The sequence below is a fragment of the Neltuma alba genome, unplaced genomic scaffold, assembly GCF_004799145.2.
Source record: "Neltuma alba isolate B1F8T4 unplaced genomic scaffold, ASM479914v2 tig00011787_pilon, whole genome shotgun sequence".
NCBI lineage: Eukaryota > Viridiplantae > Streptophyta > Magnoliopsida > Fabales > Fabaceae > Neltuma > Neltuma alba.
In genome coordinates, this window is record NW_021636409.1 from 62,285 (window position 1) to 89,121 (window position 26,837).

Here is a 26,837-nt window from a genome sequence, read left to right on the forward strand (position 1 = left end):
TGTAAACTCGGTTAAATTTACAAGTTCATATATTGAGTTTACCGTTTTTATGTTTTTAGCTTACAAAATCATGTCAACTCGCTCTTAAACTCATGCTAAATTTTTGGATTTAATTCTGTTTAGTAACTTTATATATGAATTTTATAGAAATTTCTTTGTTGAATATGATAAATTATGAACATTGATAGATATAATTTTAATTATTTAAATTTAAAATATATTTAAATGAAATTATTCTCATTTTTTATATATTAATTATTTGATTATATACTTTTAATACTAGTTTATTAATAAAAGTAAATTCTTATGTGTTTACGATCTGAGTTTATATTATTAATACGGGTTTGTTTAAACTTATGAGTTTGACAACCTTGAAGTTGAAGGAGAAACTTCCTTAATACAAAAATTTTGTTTTGGTGTCCGCTGCACACACTCTTAGACACACATACGCACACTCATGAATGTATAATTTTAACATGCATTTATTATTCTTGGAATAAACCATTAACGCATAGTGATTTGGTTTTAATTATAATGTAAAGAGAGAAATTTTTTCCTATTTATAATCCATTTTGTTAGATTTCTAGCATGAATAAATTATTTTACCTTTTATTTATTATTATACCCTATTTGAATTTGAGTTGTAAATCTTTCTAAATTTTATGGCCGAATGAGCAACTGAAATTCGATTATTTACAGTAAGAGTTCAAGGATTTGCAACACAAAATGGACTACTTGTAAAAAAATAAAAAAACATAAGGAAATTTACAGCTCTAAATGCGATTCTTTTGGTATAAATGAATAAACCCAATTTTGGCAAGTTACAACAAGAATTTGGAGATTCACATTACAAATTCAACAATTTGCAAAAACATAAGAAAATTCACAGCACCTAAATAAAGTAAGGGTATTTTTGTCTTTTTATTGATTCTTGGGGTGCAGTGGAATTTCAGAATTTTTAGGGGTTAATTGACATTAATTGGCAGACTGGGACTGGAATGGACCAGACATGAGACAAATTGAACACCACTATTAATTGCAATTAGGCTAGAGAAGCAACGCGGGAAATAAAATACCATTGATTGTCATTCTCTTGATTCAACTTAAACTAAAAAAATTGCTGGGAAAAGATCCATGCATTCACGCACAAAGTTGTCGTCAATCTTTTTTTTTTTTTTTTACGAGCATTTTTTCACTGTCGACAACCATTAGGAATTGGGACTATGATTGCAATTGAGAAAATCTATTGAAAGAGTATTTAATATAAGAGATTGTTTGTTGTATGGAATTAGCCAAACCTATGTATGTGGGATTGGAGGATAACACGAGAAGAAGTAATATTCCTTAATCCCACTTTTATAGGTTTGTTTAATCCCATTATGGGGTGTTCAAGGCCGGCCCATCCTAGTCGGCCCGTTTCGGTCCTAGTTTTATTGGGATGGACCCGTCCCAAAATTTTTCAGGACGAGACAAAAAAGGGACCGGGACGGGGTCATCCCATCCTGGTCCCGTCCCGGTTCTTTTTTTTAATTTTTAATTTTTTATCTTATTTATATAATATCATTTTTTATATTTTTTTAAAGATTTGAGACTATTATATGGAACTATGGATATATTTATTTAAAGTTTTTATATTTGTTGATTATTTGAGATTATTGATAATTAGAATTTTTAGCAAGTTTTTATTGTGTTAAAAGCTTTTGCTTAGAGTTTTTAATGACTATGATATGTAATATTTTGGGCTTTTGTTTAAGAGTGCCCAAACAAATAAAAAAGAAAATAAAAAGATGTTTTTATAAGGCCTAAGCCCAAAAAAATATAATTAAAAAAATCAGATTTTATTAAAAAAATTTAAAATTAAAAAAAAAAGCTTCGGGACGTCCCGGTCCCGTCCCTGATCCGTCCCGTCCTGGATTTGTTCCGTCCCGACTGGGACCAGGACGACACCGGGACAGGCCGGGACACAAGACAAATTTTCTGTCATGTTACTGTTCACTGAGACCAAACCAAGACGGGCCTGTTTCGGTTCCGATCCGTCCCGTAAACAACCCTAATCCCATATAACAAACAATATCTTGTGCCAAATACTCTTTTAATAGATTTTTTCAATCCCAATCTCAATTTTTATTCCTAATTTTAATGCTTCATATCAAACGAAACCTCAGTTTTTATTTCGGTCATCACTAACTTCAATGACTTTTTTCCCCCACCCCCTTTCCACTCTATGGCTTCTCAACGCTTAGTATTAGTAACAGTGAAATAGCAGTAACAATAGTTTATGTGTATATTAAAAAAAAAAAAAAGGAGCAGTTGTTAATGGTATACTGGTGCTTATAAGAAATATTGCATTTCGAGAGTAGAGGGAACATGAGAGTTTTTTTCTTTTGTTTTTTTTTGTGTGAAAAGAAAATCATTAGTTTTTGATTGTAGAGATTGGGGTATTCGTATGCTGCTTTGGACCTATTTATAAACCATAAAGAAATAACCCTTTTGTTTTCCTTATTTACAAATCACTTTATTAACTTTTTAATATAAATAAATATACTACTTTTTCTTTTATTTATCATTTTATGAATTGTTATTTTCTTTAAAAGCGAACGTATTAAATAGGGATAAAGTTAAAAAATTATTAAATTTTAAGATAGAGTTAATAAAATTTTGCTATTTTCTTGGAACTTAGAAGTGCCTTCTATAAGTAGGAGCAATTGAGTAAAAGAAATTCTCTAGTAGATATATATGAATGCACTAGCTTTTTTTTTTTTTTTTTGGCCTTCTCCCTTTATGAAGGGCAAAATTTTAACCTGATAAACAAAATTAAGAAAATAAAAAATACTTACAATCATAGAAAAATCATTACAAGATATTAAAATTTAATTATAAAACTATAGGAATTTCCAACAACATTTAATAACAATAAAAGAAAACATCCCAGTTACAAAATATAAAAGAAATTCATCCATCCTATATTAGACCAAACCAAGTGATCTGCTCACTTTTAGTCTGAACCCAATCTAACTTGCCCAACCAGCTCGGTCTGCTTGGGTCCGATTTCATTGTAGAATTTATTTGGATTGGATTACGGTTGGAACACTTTGGGGTGGATCAGATTGAGTTCATTGGGTTTTTGAACGCCCTTATCTCTCTCTCTCTCTCTCTCTCTCTCAATAAATAATGACATATCTATTGAAAAGTATATTTATTTCCTGTTTATTATTTTTAATTATTGTTACCATATTTCTTAAATTACACAAGTTATTTTGGATTTTATAAAAAGGATTGAGAATAATATAATTTTCTTAAAAGCACAAGTATCCCCCTAATAGTGACAATCTTATTCAAGACATTATCAAATATTAAATGAAAACATTTCTCTTGAAGAAATTCAAATCTTGATTCACTGTGTTGTGCTGAATATTAGTCTTTTTTTATTAGACTTAATTTTATAGGTAAAAAACTATACTGGGAAGTGGAGCTAAAAGTGGCTACATGGCCCAAGAGAGTTGCACCAAATTAATGGCCCAAGTTAGTCAACATGTGATACCCTGTGTGAACAGAATGCTTCGGCCCAAATTTTGTTATCTTAGTTTATATTTCAGCGCATCATCTACATGGCCCCGTCACGAGAAATGCAGAACACTTCAGTGGAAAGGAGGCATATTTTTGTATCCTTATTATCCCAGCATAACCATCAATAAGTATTAGTCCAAGTAAAAGTGATCTGGATACTTTAAACATCATGTCCTGAGTTCAATTATTAGGACGGTGTGTATAAAAAAACACTATTTGGAGGAGTCTCAGCTATGGTGCCTGACAGTATCCCGAGAAATTAATCTTTTACTGTTCAGATGGAAGGATTCTCTAGGCAACCAAAAAAAAAATTCCAGTATAACCGTAAACCTTGTAGAATCCTCAGCACTTCTGTACGTAATAGGAAATCTGGTTTTTTGAGGCACAAGAAGGGTTGAATTTGAAATTAATCATTTGCCTTTTATTTTTGAACGGACTTAGGGGTAAAAAATAGATCTCTCCTCGATTTGTTTCTTTTTTTCAGCCCAAAAATTTGAATTCGAGCTGAATCGGCAGGCTTTCAGTGCTTATTTGGGATCATAATTGGAATAAAATCACAAAATTTGAATTCCAGCTGAATTGGCACGCTAAAATATTTTGTAGTGCATTTAACATGAAATTTTTTTTAGATGCGTATAATACTGTGAAGTGTTTTTTTGTGTATCCAATATCTTAAAGTATTTTTTAAAATATATGTAGCACCTAAAAATATTATTTGATGTATCGAGTACTAAGATTAAAAAAAATATTTCAGCGTGTTGGACTTACTAAAAAAAATATTTCAGCATGATAAATACATCTTAACTCTATATTATTTTTTTGAGATAAAACAAGGGTATTCCCAAATCACATTAGACTCGAGAGTAATCCCCTTTCAAGCCTGGAGCGGTAAAAGAATAGTGCTCCCAACATGGGCTTTTCGGAATTCAAACTTGCATTTTGCTTACGGGAATGAAGCCGCTATCACCTCAATCATGTTGGTATATCTTAACTCTATGTTAAACATGTGCTTTCATTGCTCTCAATAATTAGCCGCGTCTTGCCCCAAACATAGCTGCATTTGGCCTTTGAGTGAGCTTCATCCCATAATAATAGAGGTGGGAATCAGGGCCGGCTCTTTAGAGCTGGAGGGCTTAAAAGGGCTGGCCCTCCAAGACCGAAATTTTAAAAATACCACAATTTGCTAGGCCTGGCTCTTAAGCTAAACAGGTTTAAGACCGACCCGCGGGCTTTTGGCCCTTTTAAGAAAAAAAAACTATTTTTATATTTATCATATTGTTTATCAAAAAATAAACCAATGAAATTGTTAATAAAAGACATAAATATGAATAAAATTAATTCACAAATATAAAATATCATCATATATAAATATCTATCAACATCCAAGAACATTTAAAACATTCATTAATAAGATAACAACATCTAAAAGTTTTATCTATAGTGCAATTGTGTAATAAATAAACACTATTATTAATCTTTTCAAACTTTATCATCACTATAATCAATTATCTTTTTTCACAAGTATGTTTTTTTTTTCGTAACAAAAATATCAAGTTTTTCTTCTTTATAAGAATTTTATTTTTAAATTTTGCAATCTAGCTATTATTTTATTTTAATATGAGAAACATTGTTGTTAAAACTCATGAATTTCTAATTCAAATTATAGAATCACAAGTTATATAAGTATAAAAATACTTTATTATCAAATATATATAGTTTAAAAATATCAACACATATAATATAAATCAAATTATTATTAAAATCCAAATTAACCTATTTTTTAAAAATTTAATTGGATAAATTATTATTTAAAACTAAATAAATCAAATCATTCTGTAAAATCTAATTTTAAAATGATAATAATAATTAAATATTTGAAATATTATTAACAATGTAAAAAATTAATAATATTAGAATTACATAAAAAAATTTAAAAAAACAAAATTTTTTTATAAAAAGACCTAAACGGGCTTGTCCTTTTAAACCCTCAGCTCTCCAGGGCCTGTTTTCCATTTGAGGGGAAAAATATAAAACCTAACCCTTATAATTTCAGGACCTAAACAGGCCGAGTCGGCCTATTTTTCCGGCTCAATATAACAATATAACATAGAAGGGATAACATCACGGGAAATTTTCGTTTAAGGACCGCAATATAGAATTAATTTCAAAGAGCCCCCAAAACTTTCTGAAACTTCACTGCAGGACCAAGGGGGCAAACTGATATTAATTCCACAAAGAAAATGACCCTATTGCCCCTCATAATACTTATTGCAGGGTGACATGTAAATAGACTAATTTCAGTTGTAAATAAAGGTACGTATGTTGCAAATTGACTAGTCCCACTTGTAAATGGGCTCTCTCACACTTATTCACTCACAGACACCTTTTTCGGGTGAAGGAGGTGATATGTAAATGGACTAATTCTAATTGTAAATAAATATATGTATGTTGCAAATTGACTAATTCTACTTGCAAATGGGTGCTCCCACACTTGTTCACTCACGGAGACCTTTTTCAGGTGAAGGAAGTGACGTGTAAATGGACTAATTCCAGTTGTAAATAAATATATGTATGTTACAAATTGTCTAGTCCTTCAATTGAGGGGTTTTGTCTCTTCGTTTTGTAATTTCTGTTTCAGTTAATAAGGATAAAAAGTTAGAGTAGCGAAACATCACTTCTTAACGGTTGGTCCAACAGTGAGGTTGTCTATGTTAGTGATATTCTGAATGTTTTGCGTGAAGCTGCATTTGATGGTGTAGAAAATCTAATTGATTCTGGCTTTCTGAAAAAGTATTCTTGACTAAGGCTATCAAATTTTGCTTTCCATTGCACTAATTGTCCGTTTCTGTACGATACAACTCCACCACTTTTTCTATCATTCTATATTTCCCCGATAGATGTAACTCTTTAGTTCCTTTATTATAGAAAGTAGGAAGCGATTTTAAAGGTCTTTGATTGCATTCAGAAGCTGAATGGAGGGGATCCATTCTGTTCAGTTTTGTGCTATGAGAATTGTTATTAAAAAAAAAAAAGGTAAAAAACTCATTCACTTACGTTATTTTACTCAAACCCTTTCTAATCTCTGAATCTTGGTACAGACTCTTGGATGACTTTTGCGCGTTTATTCTGACATGATAGAGAATTATCAGTGAAAACTGATTATGGTTTGATTGATCAAACACTCATTGATCGTACAAAACATTTTCCTCCAACAATGCTTGATTCTCAGCATAAGCTTAGTTTTATGTCAGTAAGCCGATTCTAATGCATATTTGTTTCACAAGCCATTTCCAGAGAGAGAAGCTTAACGACCTTCCTGTAAGGGATGCTTGTGTTATTGGAACAAGAATTGATTCCTGCAAGTGATGATGAATCTGTCTCAGAGAAACATCTCTCTGAATACATTCCTGGTCGTCCAGGTTGTGGCAGAAAGACACTGTCACTGTCTAACATCAAAATCACTTGCGACATTGTTGGTTGGTCCTCTGGCTTCTGTTGAATGCAAAAAAGTCCCACTTGGATACCCCTTAGAGCTTCTGACGCAGGAAACTGATTCTCAAGTAATGGATGCATCAGCCCCATTGCCTTCTCTTCAGTCCAAAGCTTCCATGCTTGACATATTTCATCACAGTTTCAGGTGCTGCATTGATACTACAAAATCCTGCCAAGATCAAATATCATATACAGTTGGAAATAAATCATTGTTTCTGGTAAAATGGTTGTTCTGAAGTACTAAATTGGTTTACAATTCTACTTACATGGCCAAGGAGATTCAGCTTGTGATCTGGATGGAAAAATCCTTTATTTTTCTTGCCGCTCAACAGCTCTAACAGCAAAACGCCAAAGCTGAAGACGTCTGACTTGAATGAGAAGTGTCCATCTATTGCATACTCAGGTGGCATATAGCCACTGCATTGATTGCAAAAGGTAATCCGATTTTACCAATTATGGTATTAAGGGGAAGAATTTGTTTTGAATATTTATGTTAATTTTCTTTGTGCATACTAGGTTCCAACTACTCTATTAGTCTTTGCTTCAGTTTGATCTCCACCAAATATTCTCGCCATTCCAAAGTCAGAAATTTTGGGATTCATTTCACCATCTAAAAGAGCATTGCTGGCTTTCAAATCTCTATGAATTATTTTGAGTCTCGAGTCTCTATGAAGATAAAGGATTCCTCTAGCAACCCCAACAATAATATCCAGTCTCTTTTGCCAAGTGAGTGTTGAACGCTTTGTTTCATTTGTTTCAACATAGTATACATGTTAGATAGTATCTTAGTGATTCAGTAAAACATGTACATTGATATGTAGATGTGAGTGTTGAATATTGAAGAGGCTAACCAAATAGTAGAGAGTCTAAGCTTCAATTTGGCATGTACTTGTAGATCAACATTCTTTCTTCTTTATGAATACAGCAACCTAGAAGTTTGACAAGATTTCAATGCTGAAGTAGCAATATCATAGCAACCTCATTCTTGAACTCTTGCAAGCCTTGTCCTGAACTTTCAAAGAGTCTTTTCACAGCTATTTCTTGCCCTGATGCAAGTTTACCCTAATATTTTCCGTATTAAAATCCAAGGTATTATCTTTGATCAATGTCATGAAGGAAAACAGAGACAAAACAGCTCTTTCTAACAAGGGAAATGGGAACACTTGAATGTATTTGATAAACTAGGAACTTGGAATATAGGGACTATTGAACTATTGGCAGTTATTAATGGACTTTATCATAATACGTCCTGTAAAGAGTCTGTAAAAGGTTAGAGTAGTTTTATGTAAAGCGATGTGATAAGAGAACAAGACCAAAAATATTTGTTGAAAATTCAATGAGCTAAATTACATTTATATGGCGGCATAAAATTCAGATATGGTAAAAGTCTGGCTTACCTCCAGAAATAATCTATTCAGTGGAAGATTCACATTTTACAAAACATGCATTACATTGCTAACAAGTCTTTAGTTTCGTGTCATCAATAGAAGTGTTAATTGTTAGATAATTAGTCAAGAGAAGTAGTGATTTACTTTGTATACAGGGCCAAATCCATCTTCTCCAACCTTATTGCAGACTGAGAACTTCTTTGTTGCTGCTTCAATAATGTCAATCTTGAATGATGGTAGTTCACTTCTAGGCCTGTTAAGTATCAGTTGAATATCTGTCTCTACAGCTCCCAAAAAGGGCAAAAAAAAAAAAGAAGGAAAAAATGATAAGTGAGTAAAAATAAACATAATAAATGCAAAAATATTGCTCAAAACCTTCTGAAAACACAAACAGTTTACCTCCCATCCTCCATCCCTTAATTATGAACCATGATATCAATACTACGATTTCTGAACTTACTGATACAGCTACAATAATTATTATATGTTTCTTTCTTTTGGGAAAGCAGCATTTAAACGTGACAGCAATATACGTATATTAGAATATGAATATCTAACGTTCAAACGTTTGGCCCAAAAAATTGCAGAACAATAGAATCTGTAACCCTGCTCAGGACTATATCATCAAATTTCTTACCTAGTTCTGAAGCTGGAACTCCAATGTAGAGATCTTGTCCATAATATGCAACCTCTCTGATATCAAACAAAACCCCAAACCAAGAAATGCATCCTTTGCTAGTTGTATTGATATCTAGTTTAGGTTTAGCATAAGCTACACAAGAACAGTACTTCAAGCGCTTTGCTTCACACTTCTCAAAATTCATGGTTAAGTCTGCGGAATCTGGCAGTTTTACTCCTGTAAGCTTCTTAAATCCCTCTCCATTACTGCACGTATGAGAATTCTTCATAACACATCCATCTGACCACTCATGCTTTAGCCAATCTTGAGGTAACCTAGGCTCAAATCCATCCAAACACTTGCAAATTGGCGATTCTCCTATGGTGTAACTTCCATAGGCACCACAAATGCCATAATCATCACAACGATCTCCTTGAACTGTAAGTTCTGGGATCCAACTAGAACGAGGATCACTCCATGACAAGTACTGAATCAAACCAGATTGAGTAAGTACAAATCTTGAAGTAACACTGTCCTTAGTTTCATCTGTGAAAATCACTTCATCAGAATTAAAAATAAAAACATGTTTGAAAACTGGGTTGTCTATGAGAGCTGGGTTACCTTTGCGTTGTTTGTGCAAACCATGGTCCACTTCTGAAGACCTTCTTCTTCCCTTGAAGGAGAAAAAGTTGAGGAAGGCCACGTGGGTCCACACTATAAGTATACTTTCCATAAGAAGGATCATCATGGCTTTTCCAAGGGGTTAAGTATCTGCTCAAGCCAGTTTTGAAGTTCCAACCAAGTCTCATTCCTGGAATAAATGTGTCAGATGGATAATCAAAACTCTGCCATCTGTAGCTCACTAAGCTTTCATCCTCAAGGTCTCTCAAGACGAAATTTCCAGAATCTAGAAGCTGAGCTACTAGTTTTCTTGGCGATCTGGATGAGTTTGCAGACCATATAATACTTCCTAACTTCCTGTATGACTGAGAATGACAAGCTTACCATCATTTTTAAATGTTAAAGTGCCAGTAGAATTCACAAGTGGACTGTCCCTGTTTGCAACCCAAATAACAGTAGGCTTTAGGATATACTTGTACCATATTCCCAGATATTTTAAACTGGAATTGCCAGGACTGAAGAATCCAAGTTCAAATTTTTCATCAGAAGGAACTAGTGTCTGGCTACTAGTGATGGTTTGCGCTGAAGTTATGGAATCCTTTGCTTTCAAAACTGTTGGAAACGAGGATATCAGAGAGAAACAAGTGGCAAGAAAGAAGAGGGTGAAGGAGAACTTTGTTTCTTCCATGAGAAAGTGGCCAGAAAGAAGAGGATGAAGAGGACTTCGTCTCCTCTATGAGAATCTTGAACCTTCATTCTGCTTAAAAGGAAAAACTCATCTTTTTTTATTGTTTCTTTTCAAAAAGCTTTATCAGACGGCTCCATGCATTTTAATGGACTTGTTAAGATCGAGGAGAAAAAAGGTCTTCAGTTGGAGCAGGTATAACTCGAGGGCCTCGTCTACTTTTTGAAAGACACATGGAATGGACTAAAACACCAATGTTACGAGAGGGAAAAATCAAAGGAATAGGTGAGACACAATACGGATGAAACTTTAGCAAAACATGGTGATAAGCCTTGTCATTATCGGCTCTCAAAAATACTAGAATTAAGCTTAGAAGTGCAGTGGCTCAACCCTAGGTCGAATCACAAGGAGGTCAATTGCTCATGAACTTAGTTTAGTTAAATGCCAATCACAAATTAATTGTAAAAACTGAGATTGATTTTTTTATCTGATTGAATTACTCTAATTATCTAATATTTATTTGATTTTCTGATTTATGAAGATGTAGATGGCAGGGACGTAGGTATGATCAGAAATGCAGTGATGAAATCTTCCTAAGAAATATAATCTGACCTTCATAGCCTTGAATGAAATAACGGAGATGATTGCATTTCAGAAAGTATTATGTACCAGCATTTAATTGGACAAACTGAAAATTCCAAAGATAGAATCAACCGATTACTACCGTGAATCATTCGATTAAATTGCAAACCAAAATCAGACCTGACTTTAGAATCCAATCAAATCTACTCGAGTTAAGGAATACACCGTCAAGTTCAACACAATCAAATCTGGATACAAAATAATCTTTAGAAACATAATCTCTAATCTAGCCTAAAACATGGTCGAAATACAACCAGATATTCAGCCATGGATCAAAAGCATAGAAAGACTCCCCTGTCGGCGCAATGACTCTGGTCTGATCATATCTCTCAGGAAGGTTGAATGATTAGCTGCTCATGGATGGAAGAGAAACTACACCGAGACGCTCCCAAGTCGCCATGGCAGTAGCTCGAAGGAAGAAGATGAAGTAATGGTGGAGATGTGAGAGTGACGGTGATTGCGAGGTTCAGAGGTGGAGACGTGAGAGGATGGGAGAATAGTGACGGTGTGGGTGGAGGAAGGTGACGGAGCCAGTCCAAAAATGACGGAATGGTAAAGTGAATCTCATTGAAGTTAGTCTCCCCTCCTTAAGTGTTGTCCTCTCCGTTCGAAGCCCTCCCTCAATGAATTGAACTAAACCCCAAATCTGAATCTCCTTATCAAAACGCACCGCATCTACTGATCCTCTTTGGTCACAAATTCCATTCTGCCATTACTTTGGTCCTTGGATATTAATTTCTGAAATCTTCAATCAATCTGTAATAATTCACATAAAATGATGTAATACCAAATATCCAAAAATAGATAGTAATTAGTGCAATTTAACTCATAAAAGATAATAAAACCCCCAAATAATCACATATTAAACATAGTAAAATACGGGTTTATCAAATTCCCCCACACTTAAGCTTTGGCACTCCTGGGACAAAGAATTAATCACTAGCAAGTAATAAAATCAAGGCAAACAGTGAAAGGATTTAAACAAGTCTCAGGTATTCAAGAGGTACAATTAAATCAATCAAGATCTTCAAATCAGTTCAAATCATTGAGTACTTCAATAGAGAGAGACTAGTTAGGGTGCACAATTTAACTTTGGAGAATAAAACATAGAAGGCCACACAAGGGGTATAGTGTTTCACTCATCTCACTATAATTAGGTCAATTTCACTCAAATGCATCTAGCCTAACTCCTACCATAGGCTTGTAAAAATTCTACTATCTCCATCACTTGGTAGCACAAAGACTCATGAATCAGGGGGTCTTTTAGGGCTGTAATGTTGGAAAAGCCAAATGGAATGGATGAGTGTAATAACAAGGCCACACATGCACATGCATTAATTTTGAAACCCAAAATAACAACTACTAGACACACATGAAATCCTAATCTGATCCACAATGTCATGAATTACACAACAAAAGCATGAAACATAAGTACCCAAGTTCTCACTTAGTCTTTTGCCATCTCTCACATGAGCAAGCATCACTCTTATTATACATTTTTCTTTTCTTCTTCTTCTTCTTGTTTTTTTTTCCTTTTGTTTTCCTCTTCTGAGTTTTTTTTCTTGGCTTTTTTTTTTTACTTGGCTCTCACAAGTCATGTGATCAAGGGATGCATAAAAGTTCTTTCCTATAATGGATAGTTAGTAAATCCACCAAGTTGCATGCATGCACAGCAATTGATTTATCTACACAGATATATTCAATCACAAAAATCAATTGTTCATATTAGATTAATGTCTCAATGCAATTACATTTGTAGCCCTTGTTAGAATATGATGAATTTAGAAATGTGAAGGGTTCGAAAGGCTAGCAAGGTTTAAAGTGTGAAGGGTGAGTGTTTAGGATATGGGGTTATTGAATTGAACGCCCCCTTCATTTCCAATCATCAATGTGCAAATGTGACTTTAAAATAGAATTTAGACAAGTTCTAGAGGTAATCAGTACTAGATAGACATACACGGCAAGAAATGAATGGCAATGAGGCTCAAAAGTCCTTCCAACAAGGGTTATGCTTTCTAAGTTCATTCTCACCAACCTAAATTGTGCACCATTCCTAACCTTAATGCATTAAAGTAGCCCATGTCATGGAACTCATTTTCAGACCAAGACCAATTAATTTGCAACCATCAAACCTTGAAATCATGCTTAATCTTTCAAAAATGTGTAAACCAAAGCCAATTGGATTGAAAACAGCAAAAGCTCACGATTTACTCTTTGAATTTTCAGAAAAAGCTTGCTGGAATTTTTCTTTTTTAAGAATTGGGAGTTTTAGCAAAACAGGACAATTCAGCAACCGCATTCTTCCCCTACACTCACCTCTTGCATTGTCCTCAATGCAAACAGACTAAAGATATAAACCATGTATATAAAAAATATAGCAAGAGACAAGAAATGGGATCACCAAGACAGAGGGAGCTTATTCTGAACAGTCAACTACTACTTTTTCTATTGGGTTAGTCCCCTCCCCCACACTTATTCTAAACAACCAGTCCAAAATATGATTTTACAAGCAATTCAAGAAAGTAAAAAAAGGAAAGGGACAACCTTGTAACGAAATCTTCTCAAGCTCTTGAAGCAAAAATTCTCATCTCGGATGAGAATCATAAAGTTCAGCAGTATAGTTTGTTCTCCTAAGTGGTTCTTCCTTGGTGGGGGCTTCGGATCAATTGGGAGGGGCTCCAAAATGTATGTGTATTGGTTTTGTGCAAAGCCTTCAAAATAGAACTCCTGCAAGGAAGAACTGTGATCAGCATCAATAAAAATCATGAACTTCAATTGATCATGCTTATGTGTAGCTAAATCTGGTGGTAAAACATATGAGAGCATCTCATGAGTAGAATCATGGATATGCCTAAGACTAGCACTCAGATTAGGAGGACTGTCAACACTAAACTCAAAGGGATCATATTCAATACCACACAACCCTTTAATGTCAGGTGTTAGGTCACATGAAAGTATGGGATGGAAAGATATTTGAATATGAGGCATGTCATATGGTAAAAATATGAAGCTCTCAAAACTAGCTCTATTATGCCCAAGCAAATCAATATCTTCTATATGCATGGGATTCTTGTCAATAATTGGAAAATTAGACTCATGCACACACTTATGACTATTATAACAAGCAGAAGAAGATTTAACGCCAGGCAAATCAGGAAAATGGCTCCTTTGTTCATGATGTGCAGATCTGGACATTTCTTCTTCGATAGGGCAAACAACTTGGAAGTCCTCATGTTGGGCAGATGAAAATGCTATTTGCACTGCTCCATCAATTCCAACTGGTTGTGCATTGTTTATCTCTTCGTACAAACCTGAAAAATCATGAAACAAGCCTTTCCCTAAGCCATCAAGACTAGAAAAATAAGAAATAAGATCACTACATAAACTAGAAAAATGAAAATAAAATGCATGTGAGGTGAAAAGGAAGCCATCAACTATCAAGCAATTAATGCAACACACATCACTCTCACATAAAGGAGGGAAAAGAGAAGAAATGAAACAGATTGAATCAAATTCAATCAATCCACATTTTATCATATCTTGGTCATATATATTTAAGTCTGGAGGTAAATCACAGGAAAGAATTTCTTTTGATAATCCAAGAGCATTTATGAATTTTTCAAACAAGATTCCACCAGCTGTAAAGTTCAAACACAACAGAGAAGCAATACTCACAGATCCTATTGAATTAAATTTCAAATCAAGGAGATGGGAGAATTTCTTAATGAATAAAACAAATTGTAGTTCAGATGACTCTAAAATCTTCCCTGTTTCAGGAATTCCAGATTCGGAATTTTGCTCTCTGTTGCTTAAAATGGCTTGGAAACTCTCAAACTTGATATTGTGCAATTCCAATAGAGATGCATAATGGTCTCTCTCATGTATTCCATCTTGCTCCAAGATTATATTGCTCTCAGAATGCAAATCCAGTTCCTTGACCGTGTCACCTAACTTAGATGCAGCAACAGTAGCATGTAAATTTTTAATGAATTGAAAATGGTTAGGAATACTAACAATACCCTGCACTTGCTTAGCCTCTTTAAGTCTCTGAAATTCAAGGAGAATTGGCACTTGAATCTTAACCATAGAATAGGATTGCAAGTTAAAGAGTGGAATGAACTCATGAAATTCAAGGGGTCCCAAAGTCCTATCATCCACGGAAAATGTAAGCCTGAATTTTGTTTCTGCAGTTGTGAAGTCTAGCTGAACAATTTCATACTTGATTTTAGTGACAGTGACTAATTCTTTGAATTCTCTAACACTTCCAGCAGCTTTCACCACGAGTTGTTGGTGGTTTTCAGCATGTGATTCACCTTCATCCCATTCTTGGGAACTATCAAAATGCTATGGTGAATCAAGATTTACACCTAATTCCTCAACTTGATGTAACGATGGGGATTGGGTATTTTCAGAATTTCCCACTTTAACACTTTCTTCACTTCCAATCCTTATATCAGCATCAAGGACTTCAATAAGGCTTGGTTTGAGCTGTGGTGATGATATTTGATCATCTTCCCCTTGACTTGCTGTGTGAGATCCTATATCAAATTTAGGTGGCTGAGGAGGATCTTTATTTCCAGTTTCAGTTACAGCCCCAAATTCTGTATTTAGGCTATCACAGTGTTGCAGCAATGGAGTGTCATGGTGTCCGCTTTGGCTTTCTAAACAAGTGGTCAGCTTGTGATCTAAGATACCCTTGGATATTTGAGAGAGTTTCTTATCTTCAGCTTCTGTCACAATAGCATCAATTACTTGAGATTCTTGTTCACCATTTGGACATTGCATTTGGAACCATGGGTTTCTATTTATGCCATCCGATTCCTCCCAACTTATATGATTTGTGAGTTTACCAATGAGAGGCATGAGCTCACTTAATTCTTCACTTATGTTCTCAAATTTTGGCTGACTGAGCAAGTGATGTTGTCGTGCCTTCAAGTGGTCAAATACTTCCTTTAAAGCATGTATGCGCTCCTCATAATTTAGGATGAAGAGAAGTGATATAATTTCACTGGATTGAAGCTTACAAGTCTGCTCACATGACTTTGATAGAGTTTCATATGATGTAGCAATAAACATATCACGTTCAAGGTGATCTCTAGCTCCTAGAGTGTTCTGAATCTTCGCAGAAGGACCCACAATATCAGCTAATAAAGCTTCTTCACAGATTTTTGACTTATTGTTGCTCTCATAAGCTGACTTAGATGACATTTCTCCTAGGTTTGTGTCCATTTTAGTATTCTTAGCCACCTCCTTTTTTACTGATGAATCAGCACTGTGAACTAGAGCTTGAGAATAAGCTTGATCAAATCCTCCTCCCCATATCAAATTTTGATGTGAGACTTCACGACTAGGTTCATAGTAGAGCTCATTCATCCAACCAGAGTTTCCATGGAAATTCTCAATAGGGTTGTCAGGGTAATCTTATGGCTTATGAGGACAATTCTGCCTTTCATGCCAGGGTGAATTGCAGTAGCAATATAATGATTCTTGAGGTTTTGAGTAAAACTTTTCATGTTGCAAATGAGAATAGTTTGATGTATACCCCTTTTCCTCTTGAGAGTTCCTATACCTTGGGTCATAATTTGAGAATTCATTATTAGGCATAGAATAATAGGAATTGAGTCTTTCATTATCCCAATAGCAATCCATGACTCAATTGAATCAGAAAATGTGCCCAGTTCACCTCTTAAAATTCATGCAACAAGAAGACAGAAACAAGTGCCACGGCTAATGTAAGAATTAACTCTGACTCTCTCTCTCTGTTTTTTTTTTAATACAGGAAAACAGTAAAAACAAAGAAGGAAATGCAGAAAATAATAATAATAATAATAATAATAAAAAACAAACCAAACAAAATTTTAGTCGGAAATCAACTTGCAACTTAAATAATGAAATCCAAGCCTTAGTAGAAAGATAAGCGCACAAGTGCCAAATCAAGTAAAAATCTTCAAACCAGTGATCCAAATCAGATTTTCACAGTTAGAAACACATTCAAAAACTCATCAAATCAGAAATTAGTAGAAGTTCATTCAGCAAGTTCTTCACAGTTCAGGGTCATACTTGGGAATTTTATAGAAAAGGGATCCACGGCACTTCAAATTGACCAGGTCATGCAGTAAACAATTTTAATACCCAGCTCAAGCAAGTATACGTACAGCAAGCACAATGCAACCAACTTTAGGTAAATTTTTTTTTTATTTCTCTGTTTGTTTGAAAAGAAGACAGCACAGTGATGATGTATAAAACTCAAAATTCTAGCCACAATGAAGCAACTCACCAAACAAGCTTAGTGGAAAAGATAAACTCAAAGCTCAGAAATGTCCATAAAAATCCCACAGGCCAAAATCAAATCCAAATGGATAGATAGCAACTAAAAACAAGTAAAAATTGACACTAAACCAACAAAAATTCCTGAGCAACCGTGCCCCCGGCAACGGCGCCAATTTGATAAGCCTTGTCGTTATGGGCTCTCAAAAATACTAGAATTAAGCTTAGAAGTGCAGTGGCTCAACCCTAGGTCGAATCACAAGGAGGTCAATTGCTCATGAACTTAGTTTAGTTAAAAGCCAATCACAAATTAATTGTAAAAACTGAGATTGATTTTTTTCTGATTGAATTACTCTAATTATCTAATATTTATTTGATTTTCTGATTTATGAAGATGTAGATGGCAGGGACGTAGGTATGATCAGAAATGCAGTGATGAAATCTTCCTAAGAAATATACCGCGGCGCCTGGCCTGTACGGTGCCGTTTTGATTAGTAATCCAGCGCTTCATGTAAACATCAATCCGCCGTGGCGCCTCTGATCATCCGCCGCGGCGCCTTTTACCGAGAGTCCCCTTGGAAATCCGCCGTGGCGCCTTCTCATATCCGCCGTGGTGCCCCAGACAGAACTGAAACTCCCTGAAATTCACACCAAAGCAGGGATCAAAAGTACACACATATAAAATCATACAAAAACATGTAAAACACCTGTAAAACCTCACAATTCCTCTCACCAACTCTTATGCACAATGGAAGCTAATTGTGCCCAAAGTATGCAAATATAGACGGCAAAAGCATGAGTTTAGGGCTAGAAATATATGCAAATAATGAGACTTATCACATGGTAATAAAGTTGTGATTAGTTCTATTAAATTAAATTGGACTCCGTTCATGCATTTATGCACTCTTGCATGCATCTTGGATATAGTTTAAGGCTTCTAGGTTATAAGAGCCAATAAATATTATAATTTGGCAATTTGCCCTTAATTCAAGGAAATAAAATATGTTGCTTTTCTTAGCCCATTTAATGCACTTGAAACATGAGTAATTTATAGTTACTTTAGTTCAGAATAACCTTAAAACTATTGTCATATCAGCATCTAACGCGTAATTTAGGCCTATAGGTCATCAAGACCAATAAAACCCTTCTTTTCTGTTGACAAGATGTTGGTGAGAAAGACTAGGAACATTGAAGGCACTCACACGCACAGAAGGAGGAGCAAAAAATGAACTAAACTTTGAAATTTCTTACCGCTGACCTTTTTTTATTTCATGCTTTACAGTTGTTTAATCATTTACCATAACTGTAAATATCATGATATTTTAATGTCTTTTTTTTTTGGTGCTATGATATTTTAATATCTTTCATCACGTGAAGATTTCAACAGCAGATGACTACTCGTGAATCAGTGCTATGCTGGAAGATTTTGATTGCTTCATAAGGCTTTTTACCTAACGAAAAACTTGAACCTATTGCTTAGCTCAAATTCAAATGTTTTGAGACTCAAAATCAAATTTTAAATTCTCATATTTGATTACCAATCATCTGAGTAGTGCCAACACAGAATATCTTGGCTCTTCTGATCTTTAATAGGCACAACACTGTTTGGCTAACCAAAGAAAAATGCTCTTCGAGTGTGATTATGTTGGCACAACTACTTATTGATCTCTAACCATTCATTTTTTTGTGGTTACCATTATTTCTATTGTTCACAAGACAATTTTATTTTTTTTCAGAAATTTGAGAAATGAATTACAAAGGGTCATAAATAGTATGTCTTGTTATATATTGAGAGATGATATTGATATAATACCGTCAAAACTTAATGGACTTTAGTGAATAAATTGTATCCTGCATTGATCAATGAAATCAGAGTATTCCTTTCGATCGCTCTGCCCATATGAATATATCACTATGTGTTAGAGAAGATTCACTTGCTACTAATCACCAGTGCATTTTTTTTTTAATTTTTCTTTCGGCCAAGAAATCACCAAGTACATTGAGAATAACTGCTTACATAAATTTTCACGAATTATCATTCCTGCATGAACAAGGGTAAGATCCGTATACATGATTATGCCCCATATTGAGCATTTTTCTCTTTTCTTCTCTTTCTTGAAGTTTCGTAGAAACCCATGAACCTGTTGCGCGTCTGAAATCACCGAAGTAACATAGAAATAAAAAGTTCATATTAGCCCTTCAAAGACAAATCAGAGCATTTCAAACGGGAGTCCTCATTTGTCTTTTTTGAGTGAGGAAATGCATATCCAGTAACTTACCACCTCACACTATTCGGACAAGAATACTTTGAAATCTATTGAAAAGTTTTTATCACCAATGCCAGTGCCAAATAAAATAAATCTAGCCTAAGAAAAGATATTGGATGAGGGTTAAAAAGACAGAGCAGTGTGCTCTGTCCAAATATTCTATAAACCAAGGTCCAGATGGTAAAAGAATGATTAAGTAAAAAGAAAAGATTTGACGTGATAACTTTTTATGATTGGAACGCTGATTACACTAAAAGACAAGTTCGGGAACGAAGGATCCAGATTGGGATTATTGGATGTATTTTTATTCAGGGAGCACCCAATGTAAATATGATTCAATTAACATTCAGCAAATTATGTAAAACTTAAATTTGCCTAGCTGTTCTGGAGTTGGCTTACTGTGAAACGTAGGTGTATGAGAACTTGACATCTATAAGTTTCGGGATCACTTGTTCAAGATTTACAAGACAAAATATGGGCAGAACTTTTGAGAAGAACATATTCAATGGATATGGAGAGAAAGTTTAAAAGAACACGTTTTCTCTGCCTCTAATCTGATCTGCCCACGTTGAACTCAAAGCAGTTTTATTAGACTTCATATCAGAAAACTGAACCTTTCACTTTGGTGGCAGACTTAAAAGATGAAAAAACCGTTCAAGAGATCCCAATTTCTAGTTATTCTTCCAGTAGCTGTGAGCCTGTGACCTTACAGCTTAAAAGTCTATTGGCTTGAAGTTGTCATGTCCCAGCAAGAAACGTCTGGCATCACTCGCAAAGCATTTTCTGCTAAATGATAGATTGTTCTAACTTATCCACTTCTTCATATTCTATGTGCGCACGAACGCAAAATACTGGGTGTTACAATTGTTTCTTGCTTGCTTCCATATCTTAATACAAAGCCAACTTTTTAATCATCACTAGGTGCAAAAATGATTTTATGTCTGCAAAAATGATTACTTCCTGCGATTACTTCTTTGAACCGAAATCTAGTATGGGACAAGTCACTAGATAATAAAGATAGCAAATGGGATGGTTATTTTTTCTGTTATAATCCATCACTGCTTCTTGTTTTATGCTGCTTCTGACATCAGAACCATTGACAATCCTATAAGCGATGGTGAGCTTCTGATTTCCAAAGAAAACAAGTTTGCTCTCGGGTTCTTCAATCCTAGAAAATCAAACTATCGATAAATAGGAATTTAGTACTACAATTTGCTAGAGAAAACTGTTGCTTGGGTGGCTAACAGAGATGATCCCATGAATGACACCTTGGGAGTTCTGTCCATCAATTCAGATGGAAATCTAATTATCCATAACAACTACTCTAACTTGCCCATTTGGTCTGCGAATGTTTCTATCATTGTCCCGCACACAACAGTCATGGCTCAGCTCACAGATTTAGGTAACCCTGTTTTGATTCAGAATCACTCGAAAACTGTTATCTGGCAGAGTTTTCATCATCCCACTGATACCTTGCTTTTATATGCCAAATTGGGAGTCAACAAAAAAACTGGTTCTTGCTGGTTGGGAAGACACATGATGATCCTGGAACTCGAAGCTTCTCTGTGAGGTTCAATACTAGTAGGAAAACTCAGATGTTTGTGTACAAGAAGAATACTCCAGTGTGGTGAGCAAGATCCTACAATGGCGAAATATTTGTGGGTATCCCATTTATGAAAGAGGCTACAACCACTAATTATAGCATCAATGTCACAAACAATGATAATGAGGTTGGATTTATATTTTACGCTTTTGACAAGAAAATCATTATGCGGGTGGTTGCTCTTTAGTTTGGATTCTTTCAAACATTGCTATGGTATTATGATAAGCAACAATGGAATCGATTTTGGTCTGCTCCAGAAGTAGATTGTGACAACTATGGATCATGTGGTGCCAACAGCAACTGTGACCCTCTTAACTATACAAATTTCGAGTGTTCTTGCCTAGCTGGGTTTGAACCTAGAAACCCAACAAACTGGTATCAACATGGCGATGCAATAGAGGGTTGTGTAAGGAAGAAAGGGCCATCCTTATGTGGGAATGGAAAGGGCTTTGTTAGAGTAGAAAGTGTTAATATTCCTGATACCTCTGTGGCAAATGCAAATATGAAGACGAGTTTGGAAGAATGTGAACATGAGTGCTTGAGAAACTGTTCTTGTAATGCCTATGCAGCTGCAGATGTGACAAATGGTAGAAGTGGAAGCTTGACATGGTATGGTACTTTGATGGACACACAGATCTTAAGTCAAGAAGGCTATGATTTGTTTGTTTGTGTTGAAGCTATTGAACTTGGTAATTGCAATCCTTTTCTTTGTTTTTCTTCAATGAGCATTTTCTTTCTCTTTGTCTTTAAGACTTCTTTCTTCCTACTTTTATCAGCAAAATATGCTAGGAAGTCAAAAAGAGCACTTGCCAAGTCGGGGATAGTAGGGATCGCAACAGCTTGTGTCACTTTGCTTACTCTTATTGCCTTGTTTGTGTACTGCTTTTAGAATAGAAGAAGAAAAGGTGCGTGTTTCATTTCATTTCATTTCTTGCTTCCTTAATATCTCCACTTTGGATGTTCTTTCGCTTAACATTACAGAGTACGTAATGCCCTTGGGGATGGAGGAAAGTATTATTGAAATCAAATGGAGATTTTCCTTGGCTTTATTCCATAATAGAGTTAGGTTCTGATTATATAATACACTACAGAATTCTACTTCTATTTCTATTTCTATTTCTGTCTTCTTCTTCTTCCTTCTTTATTTACTTTTACCTTTGGTTCTTACATAAGTAAAGTTGCATTTGTTAAGGGTATATGGAAATTTCTATGTGCTCAAAACCCAAAATTTTAATGTCATTCGTTAGCTAAACTAACAAAATTGCTAGAGAAGCATGGTGAAAACAGAGTATAAAAAAGCTTATTCTGGTTCAGTGACCTAATCCAATTCTTGAAACATTGATCTTGATTTTTCTTCCACTGTTTGGTAATGGGTTTTCAATGTTTATTTTTCTCTTCTCTTAATATGACTTGTGTAAATGTTTTAAGCTATTTTACCCTCTTTATTTGTGCTAATTCTACATGAAATAGCTGAAGGAGAATTAAAATTAAATTCCCCAATAAAAGAGGAGGATGGAGAAAATAGGGCTCAAGCAAGCTTAACATTTTTCAGCATCAAAACCATAATGACTGCAACAAACAATTTCTCTAATGAGAATCAATTAGGGCAAGGTGGATTTGGTTCTGTATACAAGGTAAGCAAAATATTTAAGAATTCTCTTGTGATGCAATTGGTAATGTGAAGTTAGTCTGTGGCAGATTTTCTTGCACAAATTAGTACAACTCGGCTCAAATTAGTATAATATAAATGCTTTGATATTTCAGGGCATATTAGTTAATGGACAAGAGATAGCAGTGAAAAGGTTATCCCAAGGTTCTGGACAAGGGACTCAAGAGTTCAAGAACGAAATTAAACTAATTGCCAAACTACAACACAGGAATCTTGTGAAACTGCTTGGTTATGGCATTCATAAGAAAGAAAGGATGTTGATGTATGAGTACCTCCCCAACAAAAGCTTGGACTTTTTTCTCTTTGGTATGTTTTACTATTCTCCTCCTTTTTCTCTAAACTGATGTTGCTTTTATAGCTCAATAAATTAGAGAACTAAAAAAATAATTGTACACTTAATTAGTCAATTCATCAAATTAGGAGTTTACATGTGATTTTTCACAGCATATTTTTCTCAATCTAAGCAAATTCTTGGAGCCAGAACAAGTTCGACATGTATCGAAGACATAATTAGCTTTCATCTCTAGCCAACAAGTATTGAGCCACCTTACATACTAACTATTTTCACAATGATATATAAGAGTTGTATGTAACTGCGATGGGGTTCTTGGAAGCTAGATAAGATTAGATGCATAAAAATGTCATTTCATTTATAGTCTTTAGTTCCTATTATCATACTTATATTTCTGTCATATTGATATACCTAGATTAGTCCCCCATCACTTTCAAAGTTAATAAGGACTTATATTTCATTGCAGATAAGAATCAAAGAACATCATTAAATTGGGAAACATGTTTTAATAATATATTTTGAATAGCTCAAGGCAGTCTCTATCTTCATCAAGATTCAAGGCTGAAAATAATACATAGAGACCTTAAAGCTAGCAATGTCCTCCTAGATCCTACAATGAATCCAAAAATTTCTGATTTTGGTATGGCCAGAATATTTAGAGAAGGTCAAATCCAAGCAAGAAGTAGACGAATTGTTGGAACATAATAAGAATAAGACTTTTGCACATCACCTAAAATAACACCATTTATTGAGTTTCACAACAATCTTATATTATAATAATTTTTCTTATTGCAGTGGTTATATGTTTCTAGAATATGCAATGGTAGGGTAATATTCAACGAAGTCTGATGTTTTTAGCTTTGGTATTCTATTGTTAGAGATTATTAGTGGAAAGAGAAATACAGATAGCCTCAAAGAAAGAGCATCCATAAATTTAATTAGACAGATAAGACTAAAAGAAACCTATAAGGATGACATTTAAGCATTTTCATTGGCTTTGTTTCCATCTCCTTTAGTACCTGACCTTCAAAGTATTGAAAACTACGTTGGCATCTTAAAGCCACTTTTTCCTTTATAATAACAGCGGTTGCATTAATTTGTAGGTGTGGGACTTATGGAGAGAATGAAAAGCCTTGGAAATAATGGGTTCAACACTTTGTGAATCTTATCCTCTTGATGTAGCCCCAAGGTGTATACAAATTGGGCTATTATGTGTGCAAGAAAATACCTTCTATAGGCCATCTATGTTGGAAGTCATTTTCATGCTTGGCAATTACGTAACCCTTCCCTCACTTGGAAAACCTACTTTCGTATTTAATTTTAACATAGAGCACTCATAATCTTCAACATCTGGAGATCCTTCGATAAACAATGTTACAACTACTATAATCAATGCTCGATGATCATGAATTAGTAGATATAAAGGAAATATTTCTTATGGTGCTGTGTTTTTCACCTTGATTGATTGTATTTGAGAAGACCAAACAATGAATTATAATTAAAATGCAAAGCTATTGCTAATGCTAAAGATAGAGCCAAGAATCCTACTTGTTTGCCTTGGTGCACAAATTATGCAAGTGTATATGTATTGTAAAAAATAACATAGTAGTGAGAAAATTATCATCTCACTCCAATTTGTACTTGTCAAACGCATCAAACTATTAAGCTTTGCATGTTAACATAAATCTAGAATGTCAAAGTTGAAGTTGTGTTTAACCATTAACAATATGTAACTTGCTAACACAAAAAGTAAACTATTCGCGCAAACCACTCACCTTTGCATGGACAATAAAGAAACTCACTCAATATTCTCACAAATCTTGATTCGACTCAAATAATATAAAAGCAATGATCATCTTTGTAGGAAAATGGGCCGGTCCACTCTTGGTGGATTTGACCCAAACCCATTAATTTTGGGTTCTGGTGTAAATAACAGACCATCTGGGTCGGGAATTGCAATTTTCCCCTTTTGATTTAAAATTGTAATTTGAGATAGGAGGGAACGGTTATAGCCGAACAGTATATGGGGGGTTGGTTATTAATCATCAGTAGAAGAAGAAAAAACTAGAAACACTAAACAACTCCTCCTCCCTCTACTCTGTTTTTCCTCTTTAGTATGCATTTGCTGTGAGACCATAGATTCGACTCTATCATCGTGACTCGACCTCCACGTGGCTATCTGACATTGTTATACACTCTAGGTATGTGGCATCAGAGCAACGTTATTCTGTAGGCTGCGTTTTTTCCAGAGACCTATGTTCTTCTTTTTTTTTTATGCTGCTTCAATGCTTATTTTCTTGAGTCATTGTGCATTCTGTGATTTGCTTCAATATATTATGCAAATATTTTCATTTATTTTTCAGTATGATTAATATCTGACTTATTTTTGTAAGTAGAAATACTGGATTGTTTCTCTGCCTCCATGAAATTCGTTTGACATGACTTTTGTTTTTGGTATTTTTGTTTTTCATTTTTGGGTATGCTTAAAATCAAGTTTTTAGGCCTCAAAACCTATCCTATTCTGTAGAGAACAAAAAAACAAAGAAAACAATAAAAAGTAAAATTTAGAGTCGAATATCAGAGTTATGAAGGAGAGAAGATTCTGGGTCTGACGTGTCCGTCATACCCGACCCATCACTCTCGCCGAGTCGGGTTGACCCAGCTGGAGGTTAAAGGAGGTGAATAGTGATCAAAATGGCGTCGTTTTGAATACTACCAGAAAAAAACATTATAAAAGAAAAGGAAGGGGAGAGGGAGGCATCGGTTGGCCCAGAGAACTAGACCTAGCCCAACTAGTCCAAATCCTTTAAAAAAAAAAACCTTTTCTTAAAAAAAAAGGGATAGGATTTGGTTGGGCCAAAGTAGTCTGGACTGAGCCCATAAAAAAAATGGTCTAACTATAAAAAAACAAAAAATTAAGTTTATTTAAAAAAAAGAAAAGGAGACAGAAATGCCACGTGGCTCGTGCCGCCACATGGCACTCCAGTTGGACACGTGGGCACCGCTGTTTGAAAGGTCGTGGCATATGGAGGCCACTAGCACAGCGCGTGTTGCCGGAGGCGGTCTGCATGGCAGCGCGTGGCGTTCATGTGTCGATAGTGTCATTGAGATTCAAAATTTTTTATTCATTTTCTCTATTTTTATTCTTCTTGGGGCACATGTAGGTGCGTGGGATCTCTGTTTTAGGTGTGATTTGTCTTTAAAAATCCCTAACTTCATGAGCTTCATTATGGTATATAATTTGCTTATTTTTGGGGCAATTTTGAATCTATTTTTTTGAGTATTTCAGTGTATTTTTGGTATTTTTATGTGGTTAAAAATTTTGAAATACCTCTAATAATTTATGTTATTAAATTCCCAGGCAAAAATGAGCCAAAGGGATTCAAGCAGCACTAAAATTACTAAATATGATTCATTAAAGCTCATATTCTTGGATGAACTTGAGAAGGACCTTGAAGAGGATCCTGAAGAAGACCTGGAGGAGTTAATGGAAGAACAACTACTTGAGGAACCTTAAGTGGTCTATGAAGATTCCAAATCTGAGTTGGAAACTTTCCCCAATGAACCCCTCCGTGACAAACCTCATTTGGTCTTTAAAGATTTACTTGGTCTTCTCAATAAAACTGAAGTTGAGAAAGGAGAAGAGGTGAATCAACCATGTACCCCTGTTTTAGCTATGACTATAGCTGAAAGAGATGCGGCCAAACTGACAAAGATAAAAGGCA

At 34.8% G+C, this 26,837-nt stretch overlaps 2 pseudogenes; one reads left to right on the top strand and one right to left on the bottom strand.

Moving 5' to 3' along the window:
• Positions 1-6,828: 6,828 nt before the first annotated feature.
• LOC114718003 (G-type lectin S-receptor-like serine/threonine-protein kinase At4g27290) lies at positions 6,829-10,375 on the bottom strand (annotated as a pseudogene).
• Positions 10,376-20,547: 10,172 nt separating this feature from the next.
• Positions 20,548-26,629, top strand: LOC114718004 (G-type lectin S-receptor-like serine/threonine-protein kinase At1g11410; annotated as a pseudogene).
• The last annotated feature ends 208 nt before the right edge of the window (positions 26,630-26,837 follow it).